This window comes from Ranitomeya variabilis, chromosome 4, assembly GCF_051348905.1.
Source record: "Ranitomeya variabilis isolate aRanVar5 chromosome 4, aRanVar5.hap1, whole genome shotgun sequence".
In the NCBI taxonomy this organism is placed as follows: domain Eukaryota; kingdom Metazoa; phylum Chordata; class Amphibia; order Anura; family Dendrobatidae; genus Ranitomeya; species Ranitomeya variabilis.
This window is the reverse complement of record NC_135235.1, coordinates 331,768,892-331,780,395: the sequence shown is the minus strand read 5'-3', so window position 1 is coordinate 331,780,395 and position 11,504 is coordinate 331,768,892. Positions and strand designations below refer to the sequence as shown.

Sequence of the window (11,504 nt, the reverse complement as noted above, 5' to 3'; positions counted from 1 at the left end):
TGACCCGCCAGTGTTGGTAGAGGGTCAGCTGGAGTAAGAGGTAGGGCATATCATTGATTCACGGTGGGTGCGCCGGAGGCTTCAGTACCTAATCCACTTGAAGGGATATTCCATTGAGCATCGGTCATGGGTTCCGGCCAGTTCCGTGCACGCTGATTGACTGGTGTAGGCTTTTCATGCCATATACCCTGAAAAGCCTGGGGGTCCAGTGGCCCACCGTTAAGAGTGGGGTACTGTCATGGTTAGGACATGGTTAATGTCCTATTCTCTCAGGGTTAATTTTGCTGGCCTCCCTTTGAATCTGGGAGGGGTATTTATACTCACTCCAGACTAGGCTTCCTTGTCAGCTATAACTTTGTCTTGTCTGTGTGCCTGACCCATTCTCCTGTCTCACCCTTTTGGTACCTCGTGATATCCTAGCTATGATCTTAGCTTGTTTGACTACTCTCCTGTGTTTATCGTCTCCTCTGCACCCCAGCATGTGGCTCGCCTCTAACCACCTCCTACTCTGTCACATGGTTCAGGTCCTGGTTGTTACCTGGTTAGTTATCCAGTGCTTTCCTCAGCTCCCTTGCTGCTGTGTGCAGTTATTCCCGCAGCAGTAATACCCGGGAGTCATGACAGAAATCACATGTTACATTCCATACATGAAACTGTAAAAAAGGCGGTGTGGGGTAATTGTGCCAGTAGTGAAGGGCAAATAATGCCGGAAATGTCACTGACTGAGAAGTTTCCATGTAGCGTCCTCTCTCCGGATATCATTCACTGAGGCCCCTGATCATGTGACCCCTGACTCATCCCCTCCTCATTTCTCCTACTCCTGCACTGTTTAAAAGCACTTCACCTTCATATTAAATGGTGCAGGTTTCCTTTAGAAGTGCAGGGGTTCATATGCTCAGTTTAAAGCTCTTGGAAGCTTTCCAACATTAAGCTCTCAGCTGTTAACTGTTAGCCACTTCCATCTATATAATCTTGGCCCTGGCTAACACTTATTGTCAGAACAAGCTTATGCTGCATGGTTTAGAGATGGTGGTTTGTTGTTTGAGAAGGCGTTTGGTGGATTTATCGGAGACTGTTGAGTGGTTTAAGTTGTGTGCTAATCCTCTCCTTCTCCTACTTTGGTTTTAAGCTATCCTCCACTCCTCACTGTTTACCTCTGCTGTTTGTGTGAGCATATTTGTATGATTGGTATTTTCCTTTATATCTGTTTGTATTAGCTTGTTAGTCTGGTTGATGAATTACTGTACACTATCACTCCCCTCTTCCCTGGGTGGGGAGAGGGTACAAACTGGGGGCAGATTCAAGAGCTAAGATAAGGTGCGTGGTCCCGGCGCCTTCTCCATCAGAAGTAAGCCGGGAAACAGGCCGAGATAGGGCGCCATTAGCATTAGGGAAAGGGAAGGAACCCCTGGTCCCAGAATACCCGACAACTGAGTCATTATAGTGTTTAGAGAGGTTTTAGTTATTTGATATGGTTGCTACGTTTCCTCTGAATAAATATCATAAAATTGGCACAACACAATGTGAAGATCTGAGGTTGTGGGTTCTAATAATCACCCAGGCAGGTTAACGATGCAGCTAGCTTTATTTCTTCAATCCACGGTTATACAGCAAATTCAGGTAGATGGCCAAAATACAATGCCCTCAGTCCACAAGTACTCAACCCCGATCGGTAGTTCCACTGCCCAGTACCAGGTGATACCCACTCTGTCTCCCAACTTTTGGTTTGCCCAAAGCGTTTGGTATCTCCTGGTGGTATAGTGTGTAGTCACAGCCTATATTCCTCCAGATGACGGATATCATAACCGTAGCAAGTAGCACCCCACCAGTCAACAACCGATCCCCAAACTCCATAGGCCATCCATCCATACGCTCCAGGACCTCAGCGATAGATGTTTGCCCCTCGACATCACTCCAACAATTCCTTGACTATACATGTGGCTTCTGTTCCTCTCTCTGGGATCAGCCCCCTGAATGGGCAGAAATGTTGGGATTGCATTTGAGACATGTGTGGTGACAGCTCTCCTGGGTTTACTATCCTCATTTACACAATGGGTGTAGCAGCTGGTAGAACAATAGCTTGAGTCTCCTGAGATACAGATGAGATTAATAGAATGATTGCTTTACAGTAACCTGTAGCAATATTCTGTCTTGCCTTATATTTACATAGTATCCAACCAGCATGTCTTCCTCTCCTAAGGCCATGTGCACACGTTCAGGATTTTTCGCGTTTTTTTCGCTATAAAAACGTGATAAAAACGCGAAAAAAAACGCTAACCTATGCCTCCTATTATTTACAGTGTATTCCTCATTTTTTGTGCAAATGTTGCGATTTTTTCCGCTAAAAAATCGCATCGCGGAAAAAAAAGCAACATGTTCATTAAAAATGCGGAATTGCGGGGATTCCGCACACCTAGGAGTGCATTGATCTGCTTACTTCCCGCACGGGGCTGTGCACACCATGCGGGAAGTAAGCAGATTATGTGCGGTTGGTACCCAGGGTGGAGGAGAGGAGACTCTCCTCCACGGACTGGGCACCATATAAGTGGTAAAAAAAAAAGAATTAAAATAAAAAATAGTGATATACTCACCTTCGATGTCTTCCCGCCTCTCAGGTGCATGCTGCCGCTTCGGTTCCTGTAGCTGGTGTGCGGTGAAGGACCTGCGATGACGTCACGGTCCTGTGATTGGTCGAGACCGGTCATGTGACTGCTCACGTGACCGCGACGTCATGGAAGGTCGTGCGCACACACCATCTATACGGAACGGACGCCGCTGAGGTCTGCAGGTGAGTATAAGCATTTTTTTTATTTTTTTTATTATTTTTAAACATTCTATCTTTTACTATAGATGCTGCATAAGCAGCATCTATAGTAAAAAGTTGGTCACACTTGTCAAACAGTATGTTTGACAAGTGTGACCAACCTGTCAGTCAGTTTTCCAAGCGATGCTACAGATCGCTTGGAAAACTTTAGCATTCTGCAAGCTAATTACGCTTGCAGAATGCTAAAAAAACCGGAAAAAAAACATGCGGATTTCTTGCAGAAAATTTCCGGTTTTCTTCAGGAAATTTCTGCAAGAAATCCGGACGTGTGCACATACCCTTACTGTCACTGAATGGAAACATTGATTCCTGAGGTTGAACTGACAAGCAAGCAAATCTCTAATAAAACATAACAATAAGATTGACATAACTGGTGCTCTGTGCTGGAAAAAGTCTGCATCCCTTAAAGCCGCGGATTCTGCTCTATGTGCATTGGTCCAATAGTCTTTAGTAAGTGGCCAGCAACTTACACAAAATATTGTACATCTTTATATTTGCAAAAGTAATAATGTTTTATGCATTAATTATATGTAGCAGTAAAAGGAAAACTGTTATATCCTAGGAACAAGTGAGATCTAAAAACTTTCATTGTCAGATTTGAATTCAAGAGATCAAAATAATTAAGAAATAGCTCATTTCATTACTGAACCTGACAACTTTTGAAAATATGTATAACAGTGTTACATGATCTGAAAGGTTCATAAGCTAGTCGGGTTCTTTAGCTGCACATTCAGGATGTGCAGCCTCTGTGAAGGTCCCAGCACCTTCCTCTCCTGCTCTGCACCAATTAATTACATAAGTGTGGGGCTGCAGGAAAGAGCAGTTTTCTCAGTGATCAGGAAGGACACAGTCTTATTGTTTTCCTTTGTAACAGGAAGCTGCCTCCAGTGTATAAGTTGCACTCACTTATTAGCAAGATTTTTATATTGCTAAAAGTGTGTCTTTCCAAGTAAAACATTTCCACCATTAAGAATATAAAAAAAAGGTTTATCCTCTGTGTGACTGCTCTGGTGACTAAGAAGAGATGATTTCTTCACAAAACATTTTCCATTAAAATGGCTTCACCTCTGTGTGAGTTCTCTGATGTGTAACAAGAGTTGATTTCTTTGAAAAACATTTTCCACATTCTGAACATGAAAAAGGCTTCTCCCGTGTGTGAATTCTTTGGTGCTTTAAAAAATTTGATTTCAGTGCAATACATTTTCCACATTCTGAACATGAAAAAGGCTTCTCACCAGTGTGAATTCTCTGGTGACCAACAAGATATGATTTCTGAACAAAACATTTTCCACATTCGGAACATGAAAAAGGCTTCTCCCCAGTGTGAATTCTCTGGTGACTAACAAGTTCTGATCTCTGGTTAAAACATTTCCCACATTCTAAACATGAAAAAGGCTTCTCCCCTGTGTGGGTTCTCTGGTGTACCACAGCACAGGATTTCCAATTAAAACATTTCCCACATTCTAAACATGAAAAAGGCTTCTCCCCTGTGTGAGTTCTTTGGTGCATAACAAAACTCCATTTCTGTCTAAAACATTTTCTACATTCTGAACATGAAAATGGTTTTTCCCCTGTGTGAATTCTCTGATGTTTGAGAAGACCTGATTTCTCTGTAAAACATTTTCCACATTCTGAACATAAAAATGGCTTCTCCCCAATGTGAGTTCTCTGATGTGTGGTAAGACTTGATTTCTTTGTAAAACTTTTCCCACATTCGAAACATAAAAATGGCTTCTTCCCAAGGTGATTTCTCTGATGTGTGATAAGACTTGATTTCTTTGTAAAACTTTTCCCACATTCTGAACATAAAAATGGTTTCTCCTCAATGTGAGTTTTCTGATGTGTGATAAGACTTGATTTCTTTGCAAAACTTTTCCCACATTCTGAACATGAAAATGGCTTTGACTCAATGTGAGTTTTCTGATGTGTGATAAGACTTGATTTCTTTGTAAAACATTTCCCACATTCTGAACATAAAAATGGCTTCTCCCCTGTGTGAGTTCTCTGATGTGTGTTAAGACTTGATTTCCTTGTAAAACTTTTTCCACATGCTGAGCATTCTGGCTTTTTTCCCTTAGGAGCAATTTGTTTTTTAATGCTTATTTTGTGACTTTGATTTTCCTTAGTAGTTGGTAATGAATCAGAAGACATGACCTGTTTCAAAGGATCAGATGACAGATCTTTGCTGTGAAGGGATGATGGTATATCTGGAGTAATGGCATTCACTTCAATTTTATCTTGCGGAATCTCAAGATCATCTGATTTAAAAAATGAAGATGTCAGCTGTCTTTCTAATCTCCTGGTATAGTAATCTGCCAAGAATAAAGCCAAATATTATTTTTGAATAAAATACCCATGAATTTTATATATTTTTTTTCTCAAATAAACGTTATTGGGTTTTATAATTAACAGGGCGGGAAAGAGATAGGCATAAGGGGGATGGGGGGGAGGGAAGGGAAATAGGAGGGGGGGCTGGATAGAAGGGGGGGGGAAAGAATGGGAAAAAGAGGGGAGAGAAGACACTTGTAATATGTGTCAACAGGTATACACAATTACCAAGAAGTAAAAATACATTAAGATGGTGCATAATCAAAGTACATGCAATAACATATTAATGATAGGCAAACAGACAAGCCAGTCTAACATAATTAACGAATCTGAACAATCTCCAGAACACTATGTAACATATTCTGCCACGGGATGTTACGGGAAAACTTCTTCCCAACGGGCCCATTTCTCCGAAAAAATTTTGAGGTTGTCGTTAGCTAAGGCAAATTTTTGCTCATAAGTTTTGTGAAGGGCAACACGTTCTCTGATCTCTTGGAATGACGGCGGTGAAGCGTTTTTCCAATTATAGGCGATAGCGTTTTTTGTGACTAGAAGAATATGAATGACCAACGCCTTCAGGGGAAAATGTATGAAGCTCAATCCCACAGAAAGCAAAGCCATCTGTGGAGTTAAAATAATGCTTTTGCCTAGTAAAACACCATTTAGGGCAGAGATTCTGACCCAAAGTGGTTTGATTTTAGGACAGCTCCAGAAAATATGGAGCAAATTGCCCCTGAGGCCACAAACCCTCCAGCAGCTTTGGGAAATACTACCCCCCATCATGGACAGCCTTGCAGGGGTAAGATACCAACGAGAGACGAGTTTAAAAAAGGACTCCTGTAGAGACATTGAAACAGTAGCAGAGTAGGTGTGGACCAAGGCTTTTTCCCATTCATCTGAGTCAATTGTTAACTGGAGCTCTTGCTCCCATTTCAACATGGATAAAGATTTAGCAAAATCAGAATCGTGATTAAACCAGCCATATACATACTTGTAGCTCCAGAATATATTATGGTCGGGGTTGCAGATAAGGTTTTGTACAGCTTCAGAGAAGAGGGGTCTGTTTGAAAGAAATTTCTGGCATTGATCTTTAATGATCTGGTAATCACAACACATAGAGGAAGGAATACTGTATCTACTTTTGAGGGCAGAAAAGGGTAGAAATTTTTCCCCGTCGAAAATGTGTATCAGTTTCATAATTTTATACTCAGCCCATTTGGGGTTGACCAGATTATTATGTAGCTCAAAAATAAATGAGATAGCCAAATTACCTAGAGAATCAGATCTCCCTGTGCCTCTTTTAGGCCTGGCTAATTTAGACCAAGCTTTGCTAGCTGCTATAAAGATTGGGTGTGATTTGTAGCTGACATTTTTTATGTTCATTAACTGTTTCAAGATCAGTTCCCTGGGTGCTTTATCTAAGTTTAGAGAGGTTTCTATCTCCAACCAAGCTGGGGATTCTGTTTTAGACCACCAATGGAAGCTCTGTCTAATCAAGTTTGTGTAGTAGTGGGCCACGATGTTAGGTAAACCCATTCCCCCTGAGGATTTCTTTTTATAAAGTGTTGCCATGGCCACCCTCGCTTTTTTATTGTTCCATAGAAACTTGTTAATCAGAGACTGAATGTTGATTAAATAAGGAGTTGGGATAGGAATGGGGATGGACCTAAATATATACAAAATTTTGGGGATTATGAAGGTTTTGACTGACAAATTCTTCCCCCACCATGACAAATCTTTCCCTGCAAAATAATTCAAATCGAGTGAAATATTTCTGGTTAAGCAATCAAAATTTGTTGGGATGAGTGAGTCCATATTTTTGGTGATTTTGATCCCTAGATAAACGAAATCACTTGTTGCCCAGCTCCATGAAGTTGCTTTTTTCAACTCTCCAATCTGGTGGGGATCTAGGTTATATTGAAGAATTTGGAACTTGATTTTATTGATTTTAAAATATGATAGCTGGGAAAATAAGTCTAGTAAATTTTGGGTTGCAGGAACAGATGTTAGAGGGTCCGTCAGGGTCAGGATGACGTCGTCAGCAAAGAGGCCGATTTTAAACTCTCTGGTTTTTGTTTGGATACCTGTTATGTTTTTGTCCTCTCTTATTGACTGAGCTAACGGCTCAATTGCCAGCGCGAACAACAGAGGAGACAGGGGGCAACCCTGACGCGTCCCATTCATAATTGAGAAAGGTGAGGAGAGGTGATTGTTGGAGAAGACCCTAGCTGTAAGACCTGAATAAAGAGCCATAATAGAGATAGAATTTGGATTGAAGCCGAATTGTTGTAAGGTGAGTTTTAGATATGACCAGTTTAGGCGGTCGAACGCCTTTTCCGCGTCCAATGAAGCAATAATCGAGGGGACTTTTTTTGAGTTAATAATTTTCATCAGATCTATAACCCTCCTTGTACCATCGACAATTAATAATTGTAATAATAATAATAATAATAATAATAATAATAATAATTTATAATAATAAACTGATAATTAATGACCAGATGGGGTTTGTCAGGGGCAGACAGATTGTCTGCCCCTGACAAACCCCATCTGGTCATTAATTATCAGTTTGGGTAAAAAGTTATTGATCCTATTTGCGAGAATTTTAGAGTACAATTTAATGTCCGTATTGACTAAAGAAATTGGTCTATAGTTTGGGAGTTGGGCGGGGTCTCCTTTATTTTTGGGTATCGAAATAACTGTGGCTTCCAACATCTCTTTCGGGAATTTGCCAGATAATGCTGCAGAGTTGAACATTTTGGAAATATATGGAACTAAACTTTCACTAAATGACCTGAAATACTCATTAGTAAAGCCATCCGGCCCTGGAGCTTTTAGTGTTTTTAAATTTTTAATGTTTTCAGAGATCTCTTCAGGTGAGAACGGGGCAGTAAGATTATCCAAGTCCTCAATCGTGAGCTTTGGCAAAGTGAGTTTAGAAAGGAATTTTTTGATTTCAGAATCTTCTGGTTGTTTTTGTTGGGGATTTAGATTAAGGTTATATAGTTAAGAATAGAAGGTCGCAAACGCGTCCACAATGTCCTGCGGGTGGGTAATCGATCGTCCATTAGGGGATGTGATTTTTGCGATCCTATTTTGAATTCTTTGCCTTTTCAGTCTATTTAACATATACCTGGTCGGCTTATTTAGGGAGGCATACTGTTTGAATTTTGAGGACTTGATTGACGCATCATAGAATGAGAAGATCAAAGCCCTCAGTTCCTGCCTAAGCGAAATGATTTCAGTTTGTATTTTGGAAGAATGAATGGCTGAGATAGCAATTTCTGATTCCTTATGTTTAATTTTTGATTGTAACTCCTTTATTTTGGCCCTGTTTTGTTTTTTTTTCTTTAGCCGAGATTTGAATTAGGGCCCCCCTGATCACGGCCTTATGGGCATTCCAAAGAGTGAACGGGTCGGTTGATTCCGACTCATCCTCTCGGAAATAATTCCTAATGGTCTGGTTAATCATACTCTTATGAATTGGGTTGCTGAGAATAGATGAATTACACCTCCATGAGACATGAGTTCTAGAAGCGGGGCCGTAAATCAATTCTGCAGTGACGGGTGAATGGTCTGATACTGTTTTGGGTAGAATTGAGATTTTTTAATTGAGATTTTTTTGAATTTAGGTAAAGAAAAAATGCTGGAGATCATCAGGTCGATTCTGGAAGCCGTCTGATGCACATCGGAAAAGTGGGTATACTCAATAGAAGTGGTGTTGAGACATCTGAAAATATCATACAACTCGTTTTGGTGAAGCCAATTGTTTAAGGTCAGAGCTTTGTGTCTGTTTTGAGCTGAGGAGTCAAGGAGGAATTTTATATTTTTTAACATTTGTACTTACTGACTATAAAAATGGTAAGTTATGTAAAAATACTGAATTATTCACCAAGACAATGACAGTTGACAGTCTAAAAGAAAACCTCAAAGGATGTTTGTTTATTTTGACTCCCAAATAAGAAATAAAAAGTCACAAAACAATGTTAAGTAGGCGAAAATAATACCAATAAAAACTTCTACTCATCTAGCAAAAAAACAAACCCCCACTCAGGTCCGTCATCTGTCAGTGGGAATACAGAGGGTGTCTACATTATTTGTGGCATAAAAGCTCTAGAAAAGCAACATGGCTTCCATAAACCAATCCAGCAATATCCACTCTCTCAAAGTCAAATATCCCCCTCATTTTTGAGCCTTGCAGTGTGCTCAAACCACACTTAGCTTCCATGTATTTAGTATTACTATAGTGAGGATAACCCACTTAAATTTACAAAATTGCAATTTTCACTCTCCAAAATCCATTGCGTGATAATTTGCGGAAAGTGCCTGTGGAGTCAAAATAGTCTCTATTCCTATGAATTCTCAGTAAATTAACTGAGAGATATAATTTTCAAAATGGAGTCACTTTATGGGGATTTCTACTGCTCTGGTTTTCTGTTATTTTGTCATATTAGGGCTTCTGCAGAGGATGTGTCCCATCTCCTCTGGGATCTGCTCCTGCAACATCTGTTTTTATCACCAGGATTTATTTATTCTGCAGGCAGCGCTGGTAATGGAGAACATGTCGGACCCAGAAGCTCTGGGTGGCACAGGCTCTGCCCAGCCACTAAGAATAGGGTGCCTGGGACCTGTAGCACCATCCAGCCTTGCAATTAAGGTGAGCGTGATGTCCAGCTGAAGTAATCTGCTCCCTGCTTCAGACAATTGGAGCTCGAAGCATATTGCCAGAAGCTTCCAGATGCAGCCTGGTTCTCCTCTGGTTCAGCCCTCTGTGCTCAGCTCCCGGCTTGTGTATTTGTTTCCTGTGGGGACCCCGGCCAGTGTACTAACTACTTTTGTGTCTTCTGATAATGTATTTTCTTTGCCCTCCTGGTTCTGACCTGTCTACCTGGTTATGCATGTTGCCATCTCACACCACAGAACAGTAGGTAACACCGTGGCCCCAGCTAGGGGTCTCTGTGTAAGTCTAGATCCATATAAAGGGTTTAAAGAGTGATGAGCAAGACAATCCCTGGGATCTGGAAAATGCAGTAGACAGAGCCAAGCCTTTTTGTGGTGGCCATCTTTTGAGCTGCCAAGTGACCATGAACAGTGCACCCAATACATTATGTCTGCAAATTATTCCAGGAAGTTCTGCATTTAAATAGCTAAATGGCTACTACCATGTCCCCTGTCCCCAATGCTCTTTGCCCTACCAACAGCGCCTACTGTTCTTAAAATCAGGCAATACCCTATGGTAGAAAGAATCACAACACTTTAATCAATTTGGGGGTCTTAAAATAAACTGTGACAATTCCTCAGTTATGCTGCTTACTGAGAATTTACACTGCTCAAAAAAATAAAGGGGACACTAAAATCCCACATCCTAGATATCACTGAATGAAATATTCCAGTTGTAAATCTTTATTCATTACCGGTATATAGTGTAATGCGCTGAGAACAGTAAAACCTAAATATGATCAATGTAAATCACAACTAATATCCCATGGAGGTCTTGCGTTTGTTATGATGCTCAAAATCAAAGTGGAAAATCAAAATGCAGGCTGATCCAACTTCAGTGGAAATGCCTCAAGCCAAGGAAATGATACTCAGTAGTGTGGGTGGCCTTGAAATGCCTGTATGACCTCCCTACAACGCCTGGGCATGCTCCTGATGAGTGTTGGTGGATGGAGCAAGACATGATGTCCCAGATGTGTTCAATCGGATTCAGGTCTGGGGAACGGGTGGGCCAGTCCATAGCTTCAAAGCCTTCATCTTGTAGGAACTGCTGACACACTCCAGCCACATGAGGTGTGGCATTGTCCTGCATTAGGAGGAACTCTGGGCCAACCGTACCAGCATATGGTCTCACAAGCGGTCTGAGGATCTCATCTCGGTACCTAATGGCAGTCAGGCTACCTCTGGCGAGCACATGGAGGGCTGTGCGGCCCTCCAAAGAAATGACACCCCACACCATTACTGACCCACTGCCAAACCGGTCATGCTGAAGGATGTTGCAGGTAGATCGCGCTCCACGGCGTCTCCAGACTCTGTCACATCTGCTCAGTTTGAACCTGCTTTCATCTGTGAAGAGCACAGGGCGCCAGTGGCGAATTTGCCAATCCTGGTGTTCTGTGGCAAATGCCATGTGTCCGGCATGGTGTTGAGCTGTGAGCACAACCCCCATCTGTGGATGTCGGGCACTCAGACCATCCTCACGGAGTCAGTTTCTAACCGACTGTGCAGAAACATGCACATTTGTGGCCTGCTGGAGGTCATTTTGCAGGGCTCTGGCAGTATTCTTCTTGTTCCTCCTTGCACAAAGGCTGAGGCAGCAACCCTGCTGCTGGGTTATTGCCCTCCTATTGCCCCC

General features: G+C 41.7%; 1 pseudogene across 1 annotated transcript in view; it reads right to left on the bottom strand.

The window, feature by feature from the left end:
* Positions 1–1,583: 1,583 nt before the first annotated feature.
* LOC143764693 (uncharacterized) overlaps positions 1,584–11,504 on the bottom strand; it is a 133,503-nt pseudogene continuing 123,582 nt past the window's right edge. The window contains exon 7 of the transcript XR_013213252.1: positions 1,584–5,136. The product of XR_013213252.1 is annotated as an uncharacterized LOC143764693 (transcript). The remainder of the gene's footprint in view (positions 5,137–11,504) is intronic.